Raw genomic sequence first — 16896 nt, 5'->3', positions numbered from 1 at the left:
AGAGGTTTTAGGCTCCATGTGATGGAGGTTTAAAAATATCCTAAAGCAGAATTAACTAGCAGAAACTAGCAGTGTGTCAAACACAAATAATTCACAAAGTGAGTAAGACAGAGAAACATGGCAGAGATAAAACACATTAAAAGTATTCGTGAAACAATGGCTCATAACATACCCAACAGGAAATACTGGCAAGACTTTGTAACATGACTGTGAATGTGATAGTCCTTATAAAGTTTATGAACAGGAAGCAATTAGAGGTAGGATGTGAAAATATGGCAGCTAGTATTCAGGGGAGGGTCCCTATGCTGGGATGTAAGCTAATGTGACAGATTATACCATCAGCGGCATCCAAAGGCAAACCATACTGTGACCCTCATGAATTTAAGAGTAGGTCGGTCGGATGTTCTTAATGATCAAGCTGCCAAGAATGTCCTTTGGAGCTAACCATAATCTTGTGGTCTGGACCACACCCCTCCCAATCCATGAGATAGAACATCTAACTGCCCTCTACCTTGGGACTGTAGATTATTCAGGTTGCTTTTACCACCCTCTATCTCCAGTGAAAGTAGTGTGCTTAGCTCCAGTTTAAGAAGAATGTTGGTGCAGTGCTGTAGCTGAATGGTAACTCTAAGTGATATGTTACTGAAGTAACTTGTCTAATGATTTTGGAAGTACCTACGAAATGTGGATTTCATGACAGAGGTTTGAGCTTGAGATCCCTGGTAAAAAGCCAAACCATCTGCCTGGAAAGAAAATTATGTTATTCTTCTGCAATGTCTGTTTTTTTGTCTGCAGATGGCTCTTTGCAGCTGATTATGTGCCACTTCCTAAGGTTGCTAACTCCATGAAGGTACTGGCTCCAATCATGTTATTTTTGGCTGCAAAAGGATCTGAGCATCAGATTTCTTGTGAGAGACATCCAACCTACCTATTAGACTGTGTGTGAAAGCCAGAGGATAAACTGATATTGATAGTGGGTTTTGTGTCAGAAGGATCTCCAGACATGTGATGTCAATTGGATGTTGCTATTGGAGAAAGAAAATCCATAATATCTAAATCACTGAATATGACCTCAGCTATTTCTATGGCTGTATGGAATATGTACAATGGAATAAATTGGCATGCATTAGAGAAGCAATCTATGATGATCAGGATGGTAGTGAACCTCTTGGGAGATTTGTTAGAAGTTAATAGATATATAGGACAGTGTGATAAGGAACTGAAAGGGGTTCAAGAGGTCTTCAAGTGTCTAGTAGCTCTTGAGTGTGGGCAGCTTGGACATATTGGTTTATAACTCATGTGTGGGAAAGCCAGGTGGATATTTGCTTACTTATTTAAAAGTTCTTTGAATACTACGATGTGAGTGATATATGGACCTAATGAACTACCCCACATGCCTTATGGGATAAAAATTTGACCTGACATTCTGGTGGAGTTGTTCTGAAGGTTGTTCACTCTTTACCCTCATAATGTCACCCATCATTTCCCACCTTAAGGAAGGCACAATGCGACATATATAATATAAACACCAGACGCTCTGGAGAGGTTTTAGACTCCATATATGTTATATATGTTATCACTTGGTGATTATGGTATCTTAAAATCTTAGACTTGTGTGTCTACGAAGTGAGTTAATGTGCACATGAAAAAAAACTTTGATTTCAGCTAGTTTATGTAGAACAGACTACATAATAATTCATTACTTAACATTACAGTGTGCATGTAATTACAGTACTAAGCCAGACAGTAGTAATTTCCATTAGAGCTTACTTCTTTTGATTAAAAGGTCTTTCAAATTGTAAATACAAAATATTCTTGATATCTAAGCTTTTATCTGTTTAATTCCAAACCCAGAAATATTCATGTTACAATTTTGACCCATACCACAGTCATAGTAACACATACTTTTGCGGTTTCATACTGTCACGTTGACTATATAACAACCAATTTTTATGTCCAAGGGAGAATTTTCACTTATGTGATAATAACAGCTTAGCTAAAACCACTCTTGCAATACACAATTGCTAATAATAGACATTGCATTGTCAGTGGCAGTCACATTAGAAGTCAAGTACACTAGCATGGTGAGAGACATTCAGAGACATTAAACCGTGCAAATAGAATTATTATTAAACACTACACACAATTATTCAAAATGTCCACTAAATTATTGGACAAACTACTACTTATCATTTTATTAATAAAGTACATTTTAAATGGAGTGTAAATGTACATTTTTTCTAACATGAAGCACAAATAAAGAACAGCCTCCTAAAAGCAACTGATAAGAAATGAATCTCCTGACCTTCACAAAGAGTTTTTGGAATTATGTGGTCAAATGGGACCAAACGTCTTGGTCATATATTTCACCTGTATGGTCATACATTTCACCTGTACTGCAAAATATTTAATTGGGGCTGTTTTGCAGTTTACAGTTGATGGGCTTTGTGAAAACTGATGTCATTATTAGTACCAGGATATTTTAAAACCTCAAATCTGGTTGTAAGATGATGATCCCAAACATATAGCCAAATACAAGGAGCACAAAATCAGTGCCTTGCTGTGGCCAACTAAGTCGTTGCATTTGAGCTCCTATGGCCTGAGTTTAACAAAGCAACCAACTTTTGCAAGCATAAGAATATAAAGCAGCTTGAAATGTTCTCCATGGTACCATTTACTATGCAAAACATTTCAAGCTGCTTTATATTCTTATACATGAAGTATTCTTACACAGTGAAGTTTATTAAAAGGTAAGTACTCAAAGAAGTATAAAAGGTTGTGTGTCTTATGCATTAACACATTCTACAGTTACAGTACATGAAGAAAAAACGTTTGCACCAGCCTTGCTTTCATTTAAATGTTAACATGGTTTTTGAGTGTTTCCTCTAAGTTTAAAAGGGACACTGATCCATGCTCAAATCCGATGTGGTGTGATGAAAAGCAAGTTGGGGGGCGGGGGTATGGGACGCACACACACACACACACACAGAGAGAGAGAGAGAGAGAGAGAGTGAGAGAGAGAGAGAGAGAGAGTAAGAGAGAGAGAAGTAAGGGAGGAGGGCTGAAGGGGGAGCAAGGGGGTGGAATGGAGGGAGGAAGGATAGAGAGAATGAGAGGGGGAGGGAGGAGAGAGAGAGAGAGAGAGAGAGAGAGAGAGAGAGAGAGAGAACGAGACCGGACCTAAGGCAGACATATTGTCTGTGTATCCTGAAATGACCCTGTCGGGTTTATGCTATTGTTTAAACCCATCCCAGCCCTTGGATCATATTTCTGTTGCTTGTTCCAAGACAAACAATCCTACTTACCTCTCAATCTCTGCTCCATTTTCTTCCTCTCTTTTTCTTTTTGCATAATTTCAACAACCTTGTTTATGTAGACCAATTTTGCAATTATAGAAGCTCATAAGACCATGATGATAATACTCAAAACTGGGATCTGTAAACACTCAAACGGGAAATGAGGGCAAATTGACATCCCTTCATTTTGCCTGCCCTATACTTTCCAAGTCACCAAAAACGGAAACCTTACAAATGAATTACCACACTCCCCTCACCACCCTCCTCCCTCCTCATGTCCTCTTATTTGTTCAGCATGGAAGCACGGCTCTGTTTTCCTTTGGCTTTGACTGTAATATTGAAAAAAAAACAACATTTTAATTCAATTTCAATTTTAATCCTTTTATGCTATTTTAAGTCAACACATTTAGGTTCACATTTATGCATTCAGGTCTGACTTGCCTTAAAAGACTAATACAGCATGATTAGTGAGGCTGGAGGCAAGCCAGAAAAACAATCCACCCTTGCTCCCTGAATAGTCCACTGTTTCATTTCCTCGTCTCTGGCTCAAAATAAGTTGATACCTTTCCAGAAGGAAGAATAATGGAGGAAACGCATGAGCCAACTTTCTATTGCCATGTGACAGATGATTTTAACATCTTAAAACAGACTGCACTAAACAATATTACCTTATAAGCAAAGGATATAACTATGGTATGCTTTATTTTATATAGGAAAATAATCATTTCTGGGGAAATCTGATGTGACTGGTACCAGAAATAAGTTGATTATTTTCCAATAACAGCACATCCAGCGATCTTTTATTTCTCTTATTCTACACGCTTGTACCAAAACACAAAATATATTTTATTAATTATGAAATTACACATTTTAATTTTTCCTGCTACCTGATGCTGATTATTTTTGCCCTTTGGACTTGCCCTGCCATTCCTATTGTCACCACTTCTGCTTGGAGGTTCCTTCACCTGAGAATCACGTGCTGGTGCTGAGCTTTCGGGATGAATATGCTAAAGATTGCCATGAGATCACTACGTGGATGATATGACACAGATACCATAAAAATGCTGTGGATAGACATACTTGGATAGACTTAACATTTCCCACTGAAAATAGTCTACGCTCTAGTGTTCACTTGGATAGTATAGATTTAAAGCTATAAATGTGAACTGATTAAAACAAAGACCTTGATGTTAGACTTCATGGTTAAAAGTTGTGGAAGAGTAGTGACTCATAATCGCACTATCCGTTGTCACACTGAAGAGGATTGCTTCCTGTCAAGGTTTTTTTCCTTGTCTGTCTCTGGGACTTTTTCTTGCCATTGTCATTTGATCTACATCTAGATCTATATCTAACTTCTGTAAAGCTGTTTTGTGATAATTCTAATTATACTTACTTATAATGTTGAAGAATATCTGTAAAACAAGTTAGTAAATAACTTATAAACAGTTGTTCCCACATAAGCCTCTTTTATTCACTCATGAAGTTAATTAGACCAAAAAAAGCAGATTATTACCTAGAAACCACAAAGCCCTCAATCCTGACGACTCTTCCGGGCCTCTTACTGTTACAATGCACTGAAGATGCCTTTTTCACAGACAACTTCACCACAGAGCCCCTAAGTACCACTGAAAAAAATCACTAGTTAAAAACCCAATGAATCCACAGCCATCAATAGCTGAGAGCCAAGGAAGCAAAATTGCCCTAGTGCTTTTGATGGGAGGGATGAAATCTGTATTTTTGTCTAAACAGAAGAGTGCAACAAACACATCAATACAATTCAAGACAAATTGTCTGATGCAAATTAAAATTCTATTTGTCACATACATAACCATACACAGTATCTTCCTGGCCTTGGTCCAGCACAGCTTGGTGTAGATGGACTGCAGGTCGGGGAGCTCAGTGTGAATGATGCTCTCAGCTGATCACTCTGTAGAGCCCATCTGTCCTGCTTGGTGCTATTCCCAAAACCAGGTTGTGATGTTTCCGTCAGAATTCTCTCTATGGTGCAGATGTAGAAGTTCCTAAACACTTTTGATGGCTGTCTGAAACATCTGAGATGGTATAGATGCTGTCGGGCCTACCTCACCACGGTTTCGACGTAACAGGTCCATGACAGGTCTTGCAAGATGTGGCACCGAAGTAACGAAAGCTATCCACTACCTCCAGTGGGGTCTGGTTCAAAATGTGGGGCTAGTAATTCCCCTCCTGCTTTGTGTCCACTATCAACTCCTTTGTTTTGCAGACATTCAGGAAGAGATACCATACTGTTATACAAACTGTATCACCTTCTGACCAATCAGAAGCATGCTTTCAAGATTTAGTAACTATTTCATTGTCGGTTGAACTTGCTCTAAAAAAAACCTCTTCATACACTACAGGGGTATGTGAGCAGCTTCTGATTCTCTTTATTTATTTATTTTTAGAAAAATCGGTGCAAGGACATTAAGTATCTATGCACCATACAACATGCATCCTGTATACACATATATCATGTAATTGTACAAAAGAAAGGAAGGAAGAAAAGAGTAAGTAAAAAGTAACTGGCAGATATTTAATAAAAAATAGAATTCATGTCCACTTTAATTTCCTATACTAGTAAATATCACACTCCTTTTTAGGTATCAAGACAAAAATGAGACGTAACCATGGTTGTCTTCCTTCAGCTGCTCCTGTTAGGGTTTACTACAGCCAGATCATTGATAAGCATATTTGATTTGGCACAGGTTTCACACCATATACCCTTCCTGCCCTTTTTTATCTAGATTTGGTACAGAGTGTGAAGGAATAAATCACTTTTTATAAAGTAAAATGCCAAGTTGGGTTGTTAGATTATAATCCCATTTACACACATAATAAAGTTCTGTAAATGCTCAGTGTGACTAAAAACATTTAGTCCCACAATGATTTTACCATCAATGTGTTCTGCCATTAAACAAAGACAGGTAACACCCTTTTCAAATTACAACTCCAAAAATCACAATCAATTTATTTGTAGAAACATAGAATAAAAATTATATATTATAAGTTTAGTTACTATTTATCCCTAAGAGTAGAAGGGGTGAACTCTATGTAACAGAAAGTAGATAAGATTAGAAAGGATGAAGTCAGGAAGGCTTTGAAAAGGATGAAAAGTGGAAAGGCAGTTGGTCCTGACGACATTCCGGTGGTCTGGAAGTGTCTAGGAGAGGCAGAAGGGTTAACAGGGTTTTAGAGAGTGAGAAGATGCCTGAGGAATAGAGAAGTAGTGTATTAGCGCCGATCTTTAAGAATAAGGGTGATGTGCAGAGTTGCAGAAACTATAGGGGGATAAAGTTGATGAGCCATACAATGGGAAAGAGTAGTATGGAAGCTAGGTTAAAGAGGGTAGTGGAAATTTGTGAGCAGCAGTATGGCTTCATGCCCAGAAAGAGCACAACAGATGCAATTTTTGCTCTGAGAATGTTTATGGAGAAGTACAGGGATGGTCAGGGAGAGTTGCACTGTGTGTTTGTAGACTTGGAGAAAGCGTATGACAGGGTGCCAAGAGAAGAGCTGTGGTACTGTATGAGGAAGTCAGGAGTAGCAGAGAAGTATGCCAGAGTGGTGCAGGACATGTACTGTATGAGAGGAGCAGGACAGTGGTGAGGTGTGCTATAGGTCAAAATGGAGGAGTTCAAAATGGAGGTGGGACTGCATCAGGGATTGGCTCTGGGCTCCTTCCTGTTTGCTATGGTCAGAAAGGAGTCTCCTTGGACAACGATGTTTGCAGAAGGCATTGTGATCTGTAGTGAGAGCAGAGAGCAGGTGGAGGAAAACCTGGAGAGGTGGAAGTTTGCGCTGGAGAGAAGGGGAATGAAAGTCAGTCATAGTAAGACTGAGTACATGTACAGTATGTGAATGAAAGGGAGGGAAATGGAACAGTAAGATTACCAGATGAAAAGGTGAAGAAGGTACCGGAGTTTAAGTACTTGGGGTCAACAGTCCAGAGTGATGGAGAGTGTTGGAAAGAGGTAAAGAAGCGAGTGCAGGCAGGTTGGAATGGTGTCAGGAGTTCTGTGTGATAGAAAAATATCAGCGAGAATCAAGGGGATGGTGTACAAGACAGTGCTGAGACCGGCCATGCTGTATTGTTTAGAGACAGTGTCCCTGAGACAGAGACAGGAGTCAGAGCTGGAGGTAGCAGAGCTGAAGATGTTGAAGTTCTCTTTGGGAGTGACAAGGTTGGACAGGATTAGGAACGAGTACATCATAGGGACAGCTCATGTTTGGGGGACAAAATTAGGGAGGCCAGATTAAGATGGTTTGGACATGTTCAGAGGAGGGAGAGTGAGTATATTGGTGGGAGGATGTTGGACATGGAGCTGCCAGGCAGGAAGCAAAGAGGAAGGCCAAAGAGGAAGTATATGGATGTAATAAATGAGGTGTATGGATGTAATAAATGAGGATATGAAGCTAGTGGGTGTAAGTATTGAGGATGCAGAGATGATTTGCTGTGGCAACCCCTGAAGGGAAAAGCCAAAAGAAGAAGAAGAAGAGTTACTATTTATTCCTAAAGTTTATTCCAAATGAGCAAGCCTGAGGTGACGGTGGTAAGTAAAAACTTCCTAAGATTATATGAGGAAGAAACTTTGAGAGGAACCAGGCTCAGGAGGGAACCCATCCTCATTTATGTGACACTGGACAGTAAATGATATAAATGTAAATAATTTTCTTTCTTCAACAGTTTATAGTCACCTGGAATTAGTTATGTGCAACCGAAAGCTCCTAAGAAACTAATAGGTCAGCTTAATTTCTGAGTTCATTATAGACTTAGCACTAATTCCTTCTTGCTGAAAGCTGATTGATGCAACAGCAGTTCAAAGATGGTATGATAGTCTTTGAATTGTTCTATCCACAGCAACATTGGGCACCACCAAATGTTGAGAGTACAACCAGTGGTAGAGTCTCAGGCAGGTTTGGAAAGAAAAAGAGGTCACACTGGAAACTCAGAAAACTGGGAGCTTGGGAGTGGGATATATAGCACAAAGGATTGAGAAAGAGAGAAAGAGAGAGACAAAGCAAGAGAGAGAGAGAGAGAGAGAGAGGGTGTGAGGGTGGTAAGGCGACATCATCCAAAAATCCCAATACAATTCAATTCAATTCAATTCCAAACACCAAACACTCTATGCCCATGAACCCTCCAGATCTGCTAAACATAGAAAGCTTGACTAAACAAATGTATTTATAGCCTGGACTTAAACATTGAGACTGTGTATGAGTCATAAAGACTAATTGTAAGGATGTTCCAACTATAGGGCTTTGTAAGAAAAATCGCCCCCCTGCTGTAGCCTTTGCTACGTTTGGTACTGCCAAATAACTTGCACATTTTGATGGAAGTAGGCCTGGTGGATCATAAAAAAATGAAAAGATCTCTCAGGTACTATGTTGCAAGACCATTTGGTGCATTATAGGTCAGTAATAGTATTTTATAATCACTGCAAAATTTGACTGGAAACCAATGCAGTATGGATAAGATTGGAGTGATGCGTTCATATCTTCTGGTTCTAGTTAGGACTCTAGCTGCTGTGTTCTGGACTAACTGGAGATTATTTATGCTCCTACTGGAACATTCAGACAGGCATTACAATAATCCAACCTAGAGGTAACAAAAGCATGAACTAGTATTTCTACATCATGAAGTGACATCAGATTTTAGTGACCTTAATATAATAGCAATATTTCTGAGATGAAAAAAGGCTACCCTAGTGATATTATATACATTAGTTTCAAATGATAGACCAGAGTCAATAATCACCAAGGTATTTCACTGTTGAACACAATGAAACAGAAAGGCCATCCAGATTTACTCTGTAATCCGAAAGCTTACTTTTGGCTGCATGTGGCCCTAGTATGAGTGCTTTTGTCTCAGCAGGAGGAAGTTCAGAAATAGTAATATTATCTACCGGATTATCTATCAAATTGTTTTTAATTCATTCTGAATTTTCTGCCTGATATCAATTTGTTTAATGAAATAATTCATTAAGTCATTGCTGCTGCATATAGATGGTGTGCGCTTTTCTACAGTGGTTTTACTCCTAGTTCATTTTGGTACAGTATAGAATAAAAATTTAGGATTATTTTTGTTATCTTTGATTAGGGCAGAGAGCAGCACTAAGAGATTTTTTGTAGCACAGAAGGCTATCCTTCCACGCTAACTGAAATACTGATAATTTAGTTTGATGCCATTTATGTTCTAATTTCCTAGTTGATTGTTTTAATATTTGTGTGTGGTTGTACCAGGTTGCTAGTTTCTTCACCTACAGTATCTAGGGGGTAAAGAAACAAACACTGACTCCTGGGAGACTATTGGTAAATCTCTCTGCACTAGCAGACATAAATGTACGTTTAACTCGGTGACATGGCAAATAGCATATACTGTGTCTAAGAAATATTTTAAATGAAATGAGATAATGAAATAAATGAGATAAACAATCTGAGATGCATACAACTGCTGTTCTCAGAGGATCTTTTGACCTTTCAAAATGAATATTAAAGTCTCCCACAATTAATGCTTTGTGTAAAACACATATAGGTTTCAAATGAAATCTGCAAATTCTGAGGAAAATCAGAATTTGGCCGTGGAGGTCTGTAAATAACAGTTAATGGATCTTGACTTATAATCTTGACTTATTTTTTGTGGCTACATATGTTAAGTTAGTATAAAGAAGGCCAAAAGTGTTGAATTTATGTGTAGATTTTGTGAGCGAGCAGTCCATGCTCCTTGCCAGATGGTCTCTTCAGTCAGCCTTGAGCTTCTGAGACGGCATCCTGCCCTTTTCTTCAGTTCCTGTCTGCCTGGTTTGTCTCTGCCTTCCTTCAATCAATGACTCTGCCTGTCCTACGTTTAACTTGCTTTCTGGATTTTGGATTATTGGATTGTATGCTGTTAATGTCCCTGCCGGTCCTACGTTTAACCTGTTCTCTGGATTTGGATTAGTGGACTGTATGCTGTTAATGACTCTGCCTGTCCTACGTTTAACCTGTTCTCTGGATTGTGGATTATTGGACTATATGTGGTTGTTTCTTTTACTGATTCTACCAGCCTGCTGTATCCTGTTTTTTTTGAGAACTCTGCCATTTTTTGTGCCGTTCTTAATAAAGACTCTAAGTTTGAACTCGGACTGTGTTCTGCATTTGGGTCCTCACCTGCCACCCGTGACAGTACCATCTGGCCAACATGTACCCAGCAGAGCCACAGAACATGCAAGCCCTTCTAAGCTCCTTATCTGAGACCTCCACCTCTCACGAACGTCGTCTCCAGGATCTCGCCTCGGCTACACACGAACTGATCCGTCGCATGAATCAGCTTTCAGTCACTCCACCCTCTTCAGCTCCCTCGGTGACAACGACACCCACGAGCTCACCAGGTCATCTTCGGGAGCCACACCTGCCTTACCCCGAACGCTTCTCCAGTGAACCAGGACTATGCCGTGCATTTCTGATGCAATGCTCAGTGATCTTTGAACTTCAACCCTCTTCCTTCCCATCAGACCGCTCCAAGGTAGCCTATGTCCTCTCCCTGTTGTCAGGCAAGGCCAAGCTCTGGGCAACCGCCGAGTGGGAACGTCAGTCTGTACTCTGCTCCTCCTTTGAGTCTTTTTCCAATGAACTCCGCAAGGTCTTTGACACCTCTGCTCCTCAGCAGGATGCGGCATGCTCCCTCTTTGAAGCCTCACAAGGGAGCCTAACTGTGGCGGAATATGCGGTGGATTTTCGCACATTTGCCATCGACAGCGGGTGGAATGCCACCGCACTCTATGATGCCTTCTATCGGGGGCTGGCTTCTGAAATTAAGGATGAGCTCGCTGCCCGGGAGCTACCAGCCGACCTTGACGACCTGATCGCCCTGGCTACCCGCATCGATCGATGCATTCGGGAACGCCAAACTGAAAGGTCAGCCCGACGTCTTGGACAACCCAACTACCGACCCACTGTCTCTCGCCCCCCGCCTTCTCCTACCCTCCCTGTCTCTGCATCCAGGAGCCTTCCTCTCTCCCATGCCATGGAGAGCGGTCGTCGTCACTTATCCCCTGCTGAGAAGGACAGGCGTCGGGCCTCAGGACTATGCCTGTACTGTGGAGAGGCTGGACATTTTGCCGCTTCCTGTCCAGTAAAAGGCCGGGCTCGTCGCTGAAAGAGGGGCCAGCGGCGAGTCTACGACCATCAGTCCCTTCCAAGCCACTGCTCAAGAGCCGCATCTCAGTTGACCAGCGGGGCTACGACCTATCTGCCTTTGTGGACTCCGGAGCCGACTCTGAATTTATGGATCAAGACCTGGCTAAACAACTAGGCCTTGAGACGGTGCCTCTGTTCTCGCCCCTCCAAGTTCGGGCCTTGGACGGCCACGTCCTCCATCATGCCTCCCAACGCACTAAACCCTTGCTTGTCACCATCTCTGAACATCACCGAGTGGTTGTCTTTTCTTCTGATCCCTTCACCATTTGCCCCTGTTATGTTGGGCTTTCCATGGCTCCGGAAGCACAATCCTCACGTGGACTGGACCAGCGGCCGTATTCTGGATTGGGGCACCTACTTCCTAGCCCATTGCCTAGGATCTGTACCTCCGACCAAGGTGTCTGACAAGGATGAACCACCCCCTGACCTCAGCTCAGTACCCTCCGATTATCATGACCTGGGGATGGCATTCAGCAAGGTCAGAGCCTCCTCTTTACCCCCTCATCGTCCATATGACTGTGCTATTGACCTCCTGCCTGGCACTACCCCTCCTCGGGGTCGGCTCTACCAGATTTCGGGACCCGAAAGAGAGGCTATGACCCAATATATTCAAGATTCCCTCGCGGCCGGGATCATTCGTCCGTCTTCCTCACCTGCTGGGGCTGGGTTCTTCTTTGTAGGGAAGAAGGATGGGTCCTTGCATCCATGCATGAACTACCGTGGGCTTAATGTTCTGAAGACCCTACATCCTGGTCATCCAACCTCATTTGGGTCGAATATGCCCACAACTCTCTTCCCTCGGCAGCCACAGGCCTCTCCCCTTTCCAGGCCGCTTACGGCTATCAACCACCTCTGTTCTCTTCCCAAGAATTAGAGGCCTCGGTTCCCTCTGCCCTCGCTCTGGTTAAACGGTGTCAATGGGTCTGGAGGAGGACCCGCTTAGTGCTTCTCCGCTCATCCAAAAGCTATGCTCGATGGGCCAATCATAAGCGCCACCCGGCACCCCCTTACCATGTTGGCCAACGTGTTTGGCTGTCCACTCGAGATCTGCCCCTGAAAGTCGCCTGTCGGAAGCTCGCTCCTCGCTTTGTTGGTCCGTTCCCAATCTCTAAAATGCTCAATCCAGTATCCGTCCGACTCAAGCTTCCCCGGACCCTTCGCATCCACCCTACATTCCATGTCTCCAGACTCAAGCCTGTCCGAGCCTGTTCGCTGGTTCCCTCCACCAGACCCCCTCCTCCCGCCCGGGTCATTGATGGAGGCCCTGTTTATACAGTTCGCCGCCTTCTACGCTCCAGACGTCGGGGTAGAGGTCTCCAGTATCTTGTCGACTGGGAGGGCTACGGCCCTGAAGAACGCTCCTGGGTGCCCGCACGTCACATCCTTGATCCCGACCTTGTTTCCCAGTTCCACCGCGAGCACCCTGATCAACCAGGAGGGGCGTCGTGGAGGGAGGGGTACTGTCAGGCATGCATTTCCGGGTTCCATGTTGCTACTTCCGGTTCCAGGACGCAACTTCCGGTTTCGCGATCTCATTTCCAGTTTCCGCCATTTTATGCTCCTCTGTCCTATAAGCTAGCGAGCAGTCCATGCTCCTTGCCAGATGGTCTCTTCAGTCAGCCTTGAGCTTCTGAGATGGCATCCTGCCCTTTTCTTCAGTTCCTGTCTGCCTGGTTTGTCTCTGCCTTCCTTCAATCAATGACTCTGCCTGTCCTACGTTTAACCTGTTCTCTGGATTTGGATTATTGGACTGTATGCTGCTTATGACTCTGCCTGTCCTACGTTTAACCTGTTCTCTGGATTGTGGATTATTGGACTATATGTGGTTGTTTCTTTTACTGATTCTACCAGCCTGCTGTATCCTGTTTTTTTGAGAACTCTGCCATTTTTTGTGCCGTTCTTAATAAAGACTCTAAGTTTGAACTCGGACTGTGTTCTGCATTTGGGTCCTCACCTGCCACCCGTGACACTTATCATGAATAAATGTGACACCTCCTCCCCTGCCTGGACAGACAAGCTTCATTTAATGCTACATACTCATTTGGTTTAATCCATGTTTCTGTTTAGCACAGAACACCAAACTTCTGAGCAGAAATCATTTCATTGACAATAAGTGCTTTAGATGCCAGAGATCTTATATTTAACAGTCCTAGCTTCAGATCAAATGTGCTGGCTGTGCATTCACTCATCTAATTTTATCAGGTTACTAAAACACATTTTATGTGTTCATACATTTTTGTTTTTGTTTAGCTTGGGGAACAGACACAGTCTCTATATTGTGAACTCTGGGTGATGACTCTTGCAGCTAGCAGACATTCCGATTAGCCTGTTTTCAGTATTACTTGCAAATGAAGATCAATTAGGATTGAAGCAAAATATTCTGTTATTCACCAGCTCATCTTACCCTAGCAGATATTGAAACTAAATCTATTTTATTATACAGGTCAGTGAATCTTCCAGTCTTCCACTATTTCTTTAATATTTTAACCAATGAAACTTTTAACGTAATGAATTAACTCTATTGTGGGGTGTATTGATAATGCAAGACACTGCAATGTTGGAAATGTGTGAAAACTACACCAGGTTATGTATGAAACGAGGGCTTCTTTGTGAAAGTTGTGTCTGAAGCTCTGAGTGAAATCATACAATTTATTGGCACAGGTCATTCATTTGACAAAATGGAGCACACCAGCAAGACCATAAAAGGTCATCTATGTCACATTGCTCCAGATTCTACTTGTCTGAAGGAAGCATGAGTGGATGCCCAGAATGTGGCTAGTGACGCTGCGTCTTGTTCCCTTCTCAGAGAACTCCCTTTCTCACATCTGCAGGAACCTGTACTAACAAGACAGTGATCTAGATCCTGACATGCTGATTACACCAGAGGCTAAAGTTCAATATAGTCTCCACAATCTCGAATCTAGGATCCCCTCAGGGGTCAGACCAAGAGGTTACACATCTCGGGGAGGGAGTAGAGAATTGCCCCTTGTGCTTGAGAGAGGAGGTTGCTCCTTATCTTCTGGCACTGTCCAGAAAGGAAATTAGGTACACAAGCCAGACTCAGGTGGGCCAGTAACAGGTGGACCACTGTGAGCAGGGCCTACAGCATACAGACAGGGCCTTGGCTGCATTTGCACCATAGTATCCAGTCCCCAAAGGGGCTGGTGAGAAGAGAAAGCCACAGGGGACAGTGGGTCAACACCTCAAAGGTGAACAAAGCCACTTCCACACCACCAAAAATTGCCATATGCATTCCACCACTTACAGGTGGAATTGCCATTCCCCAGGCCTCAGCCCCTGCCTCAACCCATGAGCAACATCCATCTTAAGAGCCTTGCGACAACGACATGCCCTATGAGTGGGACCCAAAGTGGAGAAACTGGGGCCTGTCCACATAAGCAGGGTGCGTAACCCTTGACCCTGAATAGGGTGTCTGCAGGGGTGAAAAAACCCTGTTCCAGAGTTGAAACGGTCTCATGTGTAGCAGACCCAAAGGAATAGTTTTGGCTGCTACCACCATGAGCCAAGCACCCTCTGCGCCTTGAAGGCAGAGAAGCATTGGCCTACACAGATGTCCTTTATGGCAGAAAGGATGGAATTCCCCTGAGCGGGAGACAGGCGTACTGAATCACAAACTATCCTAAGAAGTTGGTTCTCTGATGGGGAGAAAGCACACACTTTGCTGGGTTGAGCATAAGGACTAAAAAACTCATGTGGGCAAGCACGTCATCTCAATGCCTGGCTGCCACGTCCCTCGACTTAGCCAAGATGTGCCAGTTGTGTGGATAATTTAGTAAATGGATAGCCTGGGATACAAAGATGCCAGAGCAGCCTCCATGTACTTTGTGAGAGTGTGCAATAAGACTAGGCCTAAAGGGAGAACCCGACAACAAAACCTGGTATGCTTCACCCCCGAAAGTGAACCTGGGGAATCTCTTCTTCTCTTTCATGATGCCTATGTCAAGATAGGCATCCTTCAGGATGATCATCACAAGCCAGTCCTTGGACCTGATCTGTGGTGAATATGCTCTATGGCCCCTTTCTCAGATGCAAGATGCAAGTTCCTCCTGGAACTGCATTTCACTGCATATCATACTGTGTACGATTATGTATGTGACAAATAAAATTTGAATTTGGAGGAATGAAGTTTGTTCTGTGCCAACAACATTGGGCAGCACACTTTCTTTCTGGCCCATCTGGCAGAGCTGACCGCCCAGATTTTAAGTTTGGGAAGTTTGGGCTGCACTGCTAGCCCTCTTTTCCTTCCTCAGCAGGTCAGGCTGGGGCTGGTGGCTACTGGTTGATAGCCCTAGCTCCTCAAAAAGGTTTTGTCCTTTTCTTTTATCTCCATCAGACTGTCTCTCAGTGGCAACCAGTGCAGCCATGGGCTGTATGCTTTGTGGCACGGAAGGCTAAATCTGTGGCTTTGGAGGAGTTCGGACCTCATTGGTGAGACCCTCACCACAGACGAGCTCCTTTAGCAGGCCATGTAGGCCTTCCCTATAAGGGCCACCATGGCCTGACAGGGCTTCAATGGGAGCGCAGAATTTCTCCATTCAGCCAATGAAGGGGAGAGATTGCTCTCAAACATCTCTTCAACCCTAGGTATTGCCACATACCCATGGTCATGTAGGCCCAGAATGTCTGAATAGCAGTGGACTAATAAGGATTATTCCACATCCTCGACACTTCAGTGTGGAGGTCTGGGAAAAAATGTGAGATGCCTGCCAGCTCCTCAGAGTCTGATGCAGACAACATTATATCCTCATCTAGTTCGAGAGAAATCACAAAGTGAGCTCCCGGAGCCAAAACAGAGGTAATAGAGTCAGCTGAGAGGACAAGAGAAAAGGAATTCATGCAGTAGTGAATCAATGACTGAACCCGGCACGTTGCCTAGACAGATGCGGGACTTGAGCCATGCAGCTTAGTGACAGCATGCAAAATTGCTGTCAACAACCCAAACACCACTGATTTTCTCTCAGGAAGCAATTCAGTGGCATACCGCTCATCATTCCCCACTTCAAGCTCCACAGAGTATGATGGAGACAATAACAATTTCTCGTTCAGGTTGGGAGAAATCACAAAGCGAGCTCCCGAAATCTCAAACCCCAGTCAGGAGAGAGGACTGGAGAAAACAGGCAAGTGGTAGTGGAATGAAGCTTCAGACACAAATTCCACAAATCTTGACATTTATGATATTTAGACTGTATAGAAAGTTGCAAAATTTCCTGATCTGAAATATAGAATGCTGTTCTTTACACTTATAGCATTTAAAGATCTGATCACCACCAAAAGTGAAAAGGGAGAATATTTTAGTTTTGCATTATTTAAGATTGCATTTTACTGAATTCTAATGAAAGACGCAGTGCAATCTACTGGGAAACACAAAAATTCTGTCAATCTGTAA

Source organism: Hemibagrus wyckioides, linkage group LG09 (genome assembly GCF_019097595.1).
Source record: "Hemibagrus wyckioides isolate EC202008001 linkage group LG09, SWU_Hwy_1.0, whole genome shotgun sequence".
Taxonomy (NCBI): Eukaryota; Metazoa; Chordata; class Actinopteri; order Siluriformes; family Bagridae; genus Hemibagrus; species Hemibagrus wyckioides.
Note: the sequence above shows the minus strand (reverse complement) of the source record.